Genomic DNA, 12,610 nt, shown 5'->3' on the forward strand with positions numbered 1-12,610 from the left:
AATTTTAGGTGAGTTGAAATTTGAATCATTAAAAAAGACAAAATATAGGTCTAAAGCCAATTTTTATTTTTGAATGTTCTAGATATATATGTTATCTATAACATAGTCTGAGATCAAAGGGAAATAAATTTATTTCCATTTAGTTTTGTGGTGGGAACTAAACCCCTAATTTTTAGCATTTTTCAATAGCTAAAAAATTCTCTATAAAAATTATGAAAATATATCAATTCTTATTCCAAATAATTGTTAAAAATTATAATCCTAAACTTGATCAATTTCTACACATTTTATTAGTTTGCATCATTTTCAAATTGTAAATAATAATACTAGTTTTATATTATTGAAGGTGGTCAGTTATACTTTTGTTAGCCTTTTCTTTTACAAAATGGTGACACGGGTTTTTGCTTTTACCCTATGATCATTCTAGGGAGGTCCGTGAAGTATAGTGTGTGGTATACATTCATTGGCAACCAACTCTTGTATTGGCAGTTATTTTGAAAGTTGTAAATTATAATGTAACATGTGGGAATCTTAATGTAATATCTTAATGAGTTCCTATGTAGTTAATTGTACTTGGGGAAGATCAAAAGGATGAACTAATTAGTTTTTAGGACTAGGTATAAAGGAAATACGTTTTCCTTTATTGAAATCATGACATGCTATTGTATTATTTCATATGTGGTCAAAGGATGAGGATTGAGTTCATATTGATTTGGGAACTTCAAAGGAACTATATTGGAAATTGAGTTGCAGTTTTGGTCACTTCAATCTTTGGATTTGTTATCCAGAAGATCTATTATATAACAATTACTGAAGCAATTTGGGCAATGGGTTTAGTTGTCTTCCTTTATGCTCCTAACAAGGCTAGAACCTTCTTAAAAGGGTTTAAAGTCCCATAACATGGTCTAATGTCCTGATTATATTATAATTGGATCATAACAGGGTCACATCATTTTCAAAAGGAATTTTTATCTTAGTATATGTTATATTATGGGTTCCATCCCCACTGGGGTTTTCCCTTTGATCAAGGGTTTCACTAGTTAACAAATCATCATGTCATTGTATCATTGTACATATTTTATCTCTTGGCATTGTTCATTGTTTTGGTTATTGAAGTTGGAAATTTAATATGTTAGATTTAAGTAGTTATTGGCACACAACTAATTCACTATCCACCTCTTAATTATGTTAGTAAACTTCACTTTTTAATAGATGTGTTTTTTGACCCTATTGCAAGACATATTGTCAATTAGTGACAAAAAACTTAAGTCATTCAGGAAGGTTAGTTAATACTGCAACCAAACTTTCCTCCAGTGGCAGTCACCATGCTTCAGTGTAGCCTGAGTAGAGAGTGTCTAGTATTAACTGAGCACCATCATATGGGACATGTATCTCCATATAAATTGAGTTAGTAATGTGAATCAAGCTAGCGGTGTTCACTGAGTTCTTAGAGTGAACCAAGCATCCAATTCAAGCAAGGCATCATAGTGTCACCTAAGTGCATGGTATCACCCAATCATCTAGTGTTACCCGAGTGCCAGAGTATCACCCGAACTCATTTAATTGCCTAAGCATCAACATAACACCTAAGTGCATAGTGTGACCCAAGCATCAGCATTCAGCCGACCTAAGCATCAGCATTCAGTTGACCTAAAGATGTAATTTTATTATTGTAATTGAACCTCTTGTTTTGAAGCTGACTTGGAATGAAAATATTATTTGATGGAGATACAATAAAGGTGAATTGTTTTTTCTAACATGAGATGTGAAATACATGAATGATAGAAATATGTAAGCAAGTGGAGCATGTGAATATGCAATACAAGAAGAAAATAGAGTAGATTAATTAGTAGGTTACCAACTACTGGAAAGGGCGGAGTAGAGACATATCTATCATAGTTTTTTTTTTTTAAGGCAAAAGTGGCTAGCCACTATACTATTTATTAATCCGATTCAATGAGATCAACTTGGAAAGAATCAATGAAGAAAACCTAGCATCATCCCTAATGTTTACATATATTTAGATATTAAGAGCAAGCAATTACAAAGGGTTATCACCCAGCAGTGTACCCCTGACGATAATTAAATCTAAACTTCTACAAAATTGAGATACAATAGCTTTGGCATGAAGTACTTAGACATAAAGCTACAACATACAAGAGATAACACCAGATGATGATGACATAACTTGAAATGGACCCTTAGAAACACTGCCTTTCAGTCCTGCCCAAACAAATACCATACCACGACTAGAAAAAACCAAATCCATCAAAAAGAATTCCCAAGCCAAATCAAAATTCTGAACTATCTCCAATCCAATCAGAGTTAATCGCACCAATTGAATCCCAAAAACTTTGTTCAATTGGTTGTAAATTTTTTGACGGTGCATTCAGCTATATGGATTTTGAAACATTAGAATCCTTTTACAATTCAATCATGGCCAGGCCCACTAACTTAATTCTTTCCACCAATTGCACACCCATTAATCTTGGATTAGATGGCAGAGTATGCTTCAAATAAATAAAACTACAAGTATCTATAGATTTCTTCATAGCCTCAAAAACAACATAAAATTCATGTTTTTGTAGAAGTTGAAAATGTGAAAACAGACCACCAACTAAAGCCATACCACTCCACAAATCATACTTCTGCATAGCCATAGTCAATTTATTATCCACTAAGAAATGTGGAAAGATTACCTTTCAGGCCAAGGCTTGAAGCCTATTCGAAGATTGCAAAAAATCTATGGCATTGGATAGAAATATAGAAATGACCTGAGAAGGATAGAAAAACACATGTGTCGATGGATGGAGAAGCTCTTCACCAATGATATGCCAGATGGTTGTTATGATCGTTTGTGAAGGCATTATGAACATTTGGTTCATCACCTCATCCGTACCATGACTGGGTAACACAGATTCCTCTAATGATGGCGGCAACCAGATGCAAATTTTTTTTGGCATGACGAGATGATGTTGTTTATGACACATTTCGCAAGCCAAAGCAATATCCCACCCACAATACATCTTGAAGCACAATCTCAGCTCACAACATAAATTTGCCTAATTAAGCATTTGCAGGATGTTTGCGAAAGTGTGCAATGAAAGATACATATAGGCAACTTCAAAAAATAATCATACTGCAACTTGTCATTTTCCATGTAGACTGTCACCAATTTTGTCCTTATCATGCCTGGAAATGGTACTAAAGATGATACTCCTTAATGACTCAGATTTCTTCGCATGAAGCAATTAGAACATAGGACTTCAAAATTGAATATCGTCAGGGAACAAAAGATTTGGAGCATAGAAAATGTACTTTAGAAGTCATCTCATTACAAATGCACTTAAGAAAAATATGCAGCATTAAATTCACTTTAAAATGACAGGGCAACTTGGCACCTAATAACCTCCTCTACTTTATATGACACTAGAGAATAGCTTAATCAACTTAGCACTTGACCAACCTAACAAGCCTGAGCACTCCTTTCTACTACAGAACTTGGCACCTGATAGATTTAGCACCTTAAATAACTCAGCTTCTGATTTAGGACTCAGTTACTCGGCACTTAGTACTAAGCATTACCTTTATACCTACTCGGCACTTGAAAATATCCTATTAACTCAATAATTTTGAAACACTCGGCACCTGAAGAACTCATTACTTGCTGCTTGAATAACTCAGCACCAAAGAAATTTTGTTTGGCATCTTAATAAACTAGCTCAACTCGGCATTTGCAAGTTACCTCAACAACAATAATAACTAATAAGTTCGACATCTGATTTAAGGCTCAGTTCCTCGGCACCGATTACCTTAATGCCTACACCGCACCTAAAAATCTCCTATAAACTCGACAAATTTGAAACACTCAACACCTGAAACTCTCGATACCTGCTACCTGAACACTCGACACCTAAAGAACTCAGCACCTACTGCCTGAACACTCGGCACCTAAAGAACTTTTCTTGGCACGACACTTGGAATTTACCTCAACATTCAAATTTTACCTGCTAAGCTCAACACTTTAAACATTACTACTAGTAGAAGCTTCCATGCCATTATGAATAAGATTTTTTAAAGCCTAATGTTGCTCAAACTTTTCTCGGCATCTTAATAAACTCTCCCATAAACTCGACAATTCTAAAACACTCGACACCTAAAGAACTTGGTACCTGCCACTTGAACACTCAACACCTGAAGAACTTGGTACTTGCTGCTTGAAAACTCGGCACCTGAAGAACCTTGCTTGGCATCTTAATAAACTGGCTCAACTCAGCACTTGGAATTTACCACTTTAAACATTACTACTAGTAGAAGCTTCCATGTCATCATGAATAAGATTTTTTAAAGCCTTATGTTGCTCAATAAAAGGTAGAGAGTGAAAAGTAGAAACATTAACCCCAACACAACCCAAATTTGATAAAAAAAATTTGCAACTTTATTCCCTTCTTGGTAAATATGCAAAATGAAAACATCCAAACATTCATCAAGGAGTCCAAAATTTTGATTCAATACATATTTGAGTTTCCAAGAAATAATGCGCCTTTGTATACAAGCATCAATAATAATTGATGAGTCCCCTTCTATATGTAGCCTATTGAAATAGCCTTGCTTAGCTAATAAAAGCTAGCCAACAAGGCATGAGCCTTAGCAATGTTATTTGTGTCAATAGGCAAAGGGGATACTATGATTGCTACAACCTCTCCAGAAGAATTTCTAATACATGCCCCTAAACCTGAAGGACCTAGATTTCCTCTAGAGGCTCCATCAAAATTCAGTTTCCAAAAACCCCATGCTGGGGGTCTCCAAATGTTCTTCTGGGGTAAGATATGTGCTGGTGAAGGACTTATTTTCCACCCATTGGGAATAAATAAAAATTTCCATTCTTGAGCAATTTGAGAATCCCAATGGGTCACAATCGGATTAAATTTAATCATTTTCAAGGTAGAATTAGTCACTTCCGAGATAGATCTTTCAATACCATTCAAAACAATTTCTAATAGAAGGAATTCCTTTCTAAAAATGCACTTATTTCTTTCCCACCAAATAGCCCAAACGACCAAGGCTGGGATACATTTCCAAAGGTTTGCAAACAAAGATTTTTGGTAGAGAACTGGCCAGGCTTGAAAGAGATCCCAGAGATTATTTGGCAAGGGAGTATAGTACTTAAGCTTACTCAAAATAAAGCACCAGCATTGGTAAGAAAATGAACATGTAATGAACAAATGATCCACAATTTCATCCTGTTCCCCACAAAGAACACATAAATAAATGGCATAGCAAGTTGTAGTCTACTCAATCTGTCACTAGTTAAAATCTTGTGTTTTAAAGCCAACCATGAGAAACAACCTCTTTAGGAAGAACTACCGGATTCCAAGTAGATTTATTCAAACCGTTCTACTGCAAAGTTTTGTACCCCTCTTTCACTAAATAATTACCATCCTTAGCTAGAGCCCAAAAAAGCCAATCTTGGACTTCATAGAAGTAGACTTGCCTTGAACTTAGAATGTTTTGAAATTGATTAATTTCCTGGGATGAAAGAGGTAGAATATTTGGATCTTTCCAAACTATTTTCTTTGAAAATTCAGAAACATATTCCACATATTGATTCAATTGGGTCCCCCAATGGGTTTCAGCAACTTGAATAATGTTCAAAGGAATCCCAGTCTTAGATAGGGCAATTTGACCATTGCAGGAATCATTCCAAAAATTAATACTTAATCCATTATTGACTTCCCATGAAATATAATCAACTATTATTTTTTGAGAAGCTATCACGAAGTCCCAAATAATTGAGCCTTTTGGAGGACTAGAAATCGTTAAGATTCTAGAAGGATCATTGTTATCTAGATATTTTTTGCTGCATAATTTTACACCACGTGGACTGAGACTTAGAAAACATGTGCCAAATCAATTTCCCACCAAATGCTTCATTTCTATAGGAAAGATCATGGATTCTTGCCCCTCCAACATTAGGGGCGCATGACATATCTTGCAAAGAGATGAGTGGAATCTTTCAAGACTCATCCATATTACCCGACCATAGGAAACCTTTAATCAATTTATGAATCATAGCTAGTACTTTGGGTGGGATCTTAAGGACAGCAATAAAATAGTTAGGGATTGTAGCTAAAATTGATTTGATCAACAAAATTTTTCCTGCCAATGACAACCATCTAACTTTCCAAGATGCAATTAGACTCTGAATACGCTGAATAACTGAAGACCAATACAAGGATTTATTTGAACCCATGAAGAAAATAATGCCAAAATAGATTGAGGGTAAAAAGTCTTTTGAAAAACCCAGTTTCTATTTAATTTTATCAAAAACCATTTTGACAATGTTGAAAAAATAGATCTTGGATTTCTAAGCATTGATAATCTGACCAGACACTGCTGAATAAAGATCAAGTGTATAAAGAATATGGAAGGCTTCCTGAACATTTGACAAACCAAACAAGAGAGTATCATTTGCAAAAAGAGAGTGTGTGATAGATATGTTTGTACTTGAAATGAGAGCTCCTTTCCATTTATTTAACCAATGTTGATGTGAGATGGCCCTACTAAAAGCTTCAGCCATAATAATAAACAACACTGGAGACAAAGGATCCCCTTGTTGGATCCCATGTGTGGAAGGAAAAAAACCCTCAGGCTTCCCATTAATGACCAATGAAAACCTAGCCCCCGAAATACAAGTCTTAATCCAATTGCACCAACGTTTTGAAAAACCCATTTTAGCAAGTACTTGCAACAAGAATTTCCAATAAACTCTATCATAAGCTTTCATCATATCCAGTTTGATAACAAAATTTGAAGTCTTATTTAAATTAATAGAGTGGAGAACTTCATGAGCCACAAGAGCCCCTTCCATGGTTTCCCTTCCCAAGACAAATCCACCTTGCTCTGGGGAAATAATACGTGGAATAAGATGCTAAATCCTAAGATATATAGCTTTAGTAATAATCTTGTAGGATAAATTGCATAAGTAGATTGGCCTAAAATCCACAAAAGTTTGGGGATCCCTCACTTTTGGAATGATAGAAATATTGGTAGTGTTAAAATATTTCAGCATGGTTTTAGATCTTCTAGATTCTTCCACAACCGCCAATAAATCCCATCCAATTATATTCCAGCAACTTTGGTAAAACAATGTAGTAAAACCATTCGGCCCAAGAGCTTTGTCAAGTGGAAACGAAAAGACAACTTTATGAATTTCTTGAATGGTAAAGGGAGCCATCATAATATCATTACCCTATTCTGTTAACACTTGAGGAATGGAATCAAGGAGTTCTACAACTTGTGATGTAGTAGGAGAAGGCAAGACATCAGGTGCAAGAAGATTCTTAAAGAATTTGACAGCTTCATTTCTTATAAGATTTTCATTTGATAGAAGGTTACCAGAGGCATCTTTGATATAAAAAATTGTACTGTTAGTCCTTTTTTGCTTTGCTAAATTGTGGAAAAACTTAGTATTTCTATCCCATCCTGAAGCCATAATTCTCAAGATTTTTGCCTCCAGTACATCTCTTCTCTAGAACACAGTTCCTCCCATTGTTCTTGCAGATTCTTTTGAGAAGAGTATGTTTCTTCATTCATGCCATTTGAGATGATCTGATTATAAAATTCTTCTAGCTGGTCTTTGACTATAACCTTTTGTTGGAACACATTTTTGAAAACTTTTTGATTCCAAATTTGAATTTGAGACTTGCTATATTTCAATTTCATTGCAAACTGATCCATTTTCCATCCTTCCATTGGAACTTCATTCCACCATTGATGAATATTGTGTAAAAATTGTGGATGCCTGAGCCACATGCTTTCAAATTTGAAAGAAGAATGAAAGTGTTGGTCAGAACATTCGTTATTATAATTGAGAATTAGCGAGATAGGAAAATGATCAGATCCTGGCAAGGTAAGGATTTTTGAAGAAATATCTGAGCAACTCAACTTCCAATCTTTAGATAAGAAAAACCTGTCAAGATGAGAAACAATATTGGCAAATCCAGACCTCTTGTTAGTCCAGGTAAATAATTCATTATTAGGATGAACATCCATGAGATTGTTATTATCTACAAATGCATTAAAATCTTGTAGCGTTTTAGGTGGGGGGATAATACCACCAATTTTTTCTAAATGAGCTAATAAAGTATTAAAATCACCTCCAATAACTACTTGTTGTTGATCTTTCATTTGAAGAGAATGTGTGATAGAATCCCATAAACATGCTTTATCCAACATTGAAGCAGGTCCATATACATTAATTAGGATAAAAGAAATATCAAAAGCTGTTATATGTATCAACTACCAATTACTTTCTTGTCGAAAGAGCTAAGAATTAACTGAAAAGGGATTCCAAAGAACTGTTAAACCTCCAGAGGCACCCAAACCTTGCATATGATAGGCCTTCCATTTTTTCCATCTTGCAATGGTTTTCTCAAAATTGTTTCAGGATAATTTGGTTTCCTGCAATAAAATAATATCTACCTGCAAAGAATCAATGGCTTGTTTGATTCTTTATCTCTTGTCAGAGGCATTTAAACCTCTAACATTCCATGATATTTTTTTCATTGGAGACAAGGAGAACACCTAGTTCTCCTTGTCGATCTTCTGATAACAGTAAAACTATCATCCAATGTAGTTTGAATACCTGCTGCAATTTTTTATTTAATTTTGGAACCTTTCTGTCTACCTTTGGCCTTTGGTGTTTTAGCAAGAGGAGTTGTTGTAGACAGGTTTTGCAATATAGATAAAGGCTAAATTTTAAGGCTATCTTGCATTTGAAAATCTTGAGGCTGAGTTTCTTGAGGAGACAAAACTGTAGACTTTTGCACTAGTTGATAAATATTGGTCTCTAACCCCAAGGAATCTCCTACCACTGAGCTTACAATTCCTGCACCAGAATCCTGAGGTAAAATTTTAAGAACTAACCGATTGTCAAATTGGTTAAGAACTGTCTATTTTTCAAATGCCTAACTTGGGATCAATTTATTCAAAAACTAAAATTCTTGAAGCAAGTTGTCAATACAGGTGACTTATAATCTTCAGCATGCAAGCCTTCCTCTTTGGCAATATCAAAAATGATAGAGGTAGTAATTTTAGAGAAAATTTGATCACAAATAAAAGTCAATATGACAGGAGATGGATAAATAGAAAGGCACCAAATGGGTTGCCTTAATATTGAAAGTGAAAAACTTCTATTTTGGAAAGTGATCAAACTTAACGACTTTGAAGATACATAATGTGGAAGGTCTACCAGGGGAGACAAGTTTGAGCTCACATCTAAAGAGGAATCCATTTGAAATGGAGGGGCATACTCCAACATAATAAGTTTACTATTGCAGCACACACTCTTGAATAAAGTGAAGAGCCAAAAAAATTGTTGAAGAAAAATCATGAATAAATCTGACAAAAATTGAGCTGCATGTGGATTCTCTTCATATATATAGCTATCTTTTGAATAATCTTGGCTGTCTATCATGGAGACTATTTTCTTGACCTCAGAAGTATTATAATTCATCATTATTATTTTCTGAAAACAAACATTAGGATCTGAAGAATGATCTGGACAAACTTGTAAGACATCTTGTTGACCAGTTTAGCACATATAACTGAAATGACCAAGATTATCTTGGAATTTTAGAATCACAGAAGGATCCTACACCTTAATTGACTGTATCCATTTTCTCCATTTGGATATGAGAGCTATAGATTGAGGAAATGATTTAAGCATATCACTCAATAAACACACCCTGACTTCCAAATGAGGGCATTCATATGGAATCAAATCACGCTTCAAAAAAATACCCAACTTGTTAGCTATAATTTCCAATATCTCAGGATCATGATATTCCAAAGGCAGAGAAGGAAAAGAAACCCAATATGGAAAGAATTGGATATTTATATCTTCAGGGTTAAAGTTTGGAATCCACAACATGGTAAATAACCCCACACCCTAATAAAACCAACCCTTCTGCTTGTTTACAACATCTCTTTCTTCTTTCGAACTAAAGATAGAAATAAAGAAATTGGATTCCAAATCATGATTAAAAATATCTATCAAGCCAGACCAGAAGTTGAAAGCCCAATTCTTGATATCTAAAAAGGATAACGAAGCAGAAGAAAACTTATCTATGAGAGCTTTTTGCTAAAGAGTAGAGATCAAATTTTGTAACATTTGATTTGAAAAAGTTACATGCAACTATTGTTGTGAGGAGTTCAGAGGATCTTGCTCCAAATTCTGGTCCACATGATTTTGAGGTGTCTCTTTATTGTTATCCTGTAATTGTGGACCCTGTAATTGTGGGCCATGACCATGTATAGAGTGTTGAGGTTGTTGATCTACCTTACCCTAATCTTTTTTCTTCCAAATCTTTTTTGGTATGAAGGGGGCTCTATCAATTGTTGAGACTAACTTCTGTCGAGCTAGACCTTTTTGGATCTGAACAAATTGCATTTGAATAGAAGAGTCAAGAGGAGCACCGTCACATATATCAAAAACTAGTTATTTTTTGAACACCTTTCTATTGTGACTCCTTTGTGCAAAGGTAGATTTGTGTCACACAGTCACCTTTACAGGTAGTATTGAATATGGATCTGAAATATTATGCTGCTGAAATGAACGAACCATTGAGGGATTATTGTGTAAGAAATTGTCCCACCCAAACGAATTTGGTAACTGAGATTGGTGATGATGACAGGATGATTCACCCTTTTTTAAATAAGGGGAAGTCCCAGGTTTAGAAAGTGGAGGGCGGTTAGATGTTAGCTGCGACTAACAATCATGAAAACAAGGATTAATGAAAAATGGTTTTGCAGGTTGAACAATTGCTTTCCCTTTGAAGATTGACTTGTCAATAGTACTCAAAACCCTTTTGGAATTAATATCTTTGAAAGGGCATCTTTGAAATGGAAAAGGGTTTGATATGGAGTCGAATGGTTGTACAACTGGTGTAGCGGAGAATATCTGGCTGAAATCATAATCTCGAGCCGGTTGAACAAAAGGTGTAGATGAGAAAATGGAAGAAAATTTATGGCAAGCTGGATCAGAACCAGTTTGATAAAGGTGCTCCAAACCAATCAGCTTCTTCTCGTGTCTATGTGTAGGTTGTTGGAAACCTATAGACTATTGATGATGAACCAGACCGCCATGAAAATAATCCTCATTCCTATTTAATTTTTGCTCCAACCCCTTGCCCTTGTCCTCCAAACCCTTGCTCTTGCCCTCAGAACCCTTACTCGTGCGCTTAATATCTATCATAGTTAGGTAACTAAAATTTTCAAAGGATCTATATCAAAAAATCAAGTTGCAAACAAGGATCATCCTCTTGATTACATCCTAACAATTGCATTAGGTAAATCCTCTAACAAGGTGGACCTAAAATTTCTTTGTAATATCTCTTAATAGACTACATACTTTATTGTATTGTAAAATCCTTTCACAAGGTGGACCTACCAGTCCTTCATACTCATAACAAAGTAGATCACTAGAAGTGATCAATTGTAAGCCCTAATAGGCCAACTTTACTATTGTAGTAGTGAGGCATTTTAGATGTGATCCCCACCCCAATTTTACCTTCTCCTTGGAGGGTTTCTAGGTTACCAAATATTTTGTCAAAGTGTTATGGTGTTGATTTTTGTATTGCTTTATGTTCTAGGCATGACAGTAGATTAGACAATCTAAATAAGTAAAGCAAGAGTGTTCCAAGTGAAAAGTTTTTAGTGGTTCTTGATCCACACCCACCCCCTCGCCCCCCCTCTAAGTCACCTATAAGTCATTAGATTTCTAAAAATTGGTATTGGAATCTTAACAACTTTAGAGTAAAGATCTAAGGACATAGAAGTGTTTAAGTTAGAGAAAGCTATTGAGAATGACAAACTAGATTTGCATATGGTTACAGAACAAGTCAAGAAACTCAAGAAGCAACTCACTCACTCTCTAAAAAGAAGAAAAAAATTAGTTATGTAGATGAATGAAAATCTATACATAGAAGAAATAATAGACTTGGCCTCTGTAGAGAAATAAGTTCAAAAGAAATAGATGCAACCATAGAAGACCTACTAGGAAGGAATACCATTCTATAAGAAGTAAAAAAATTGAAAACAGAGCAAGAAAGTCACTCAGTCAAGCCATGTGAAGTCATGGAAAAAATGACAAAGTGGTGAATGACAAAGAAATGGCAGATGAAGATAAAAGATTTCTTGCAACAAGATTGGAAGAAAAGACCAATAAAATCTAATTGCTATCACAACATCAGGCAGGCATAGAAAATCAACTAGATGATGCAAATCATGAAATCACCAATCTAAGAATAGAGAATGATAGACTCCAAAAAGATCTAATCTAATTGAAAATGAACTCAATGAAAGAAGGTTGAGGTCACAAGAAAGTGTGAATCAATTGTATGAACAAACTCTGAATAGACCTAAAGGCACAACTAGCTTAGGATATATTGATCAAGGATAATCATCACAGAAAGGTACAAAAAAGAACAAACGGCCTACATGTAATAACTATGGGAAAATAGGTCACACAAAAAATGTTTGTTGGAGTAATACTATACAACCAAGTTCAAAGGTTATTTGTATAATTATAATAAGTATGGACACAAGG

The sequence above is a fragment of the Cupressus sempervirens genome, chromosome 8, assembly GCF_028749045.1.
Source record: "Cupressus sempervirens isolate cs-2001-9-10 chromosome 8, ASM2874904v1, whole genome shotgun sequence".
Lineage (NCBI taxonomy): Eukaryota > Viridiplantae > Streptophyta > Pinopsida > Cupressales > Cupressaceae > Cupressus > Cupressus sempervirens.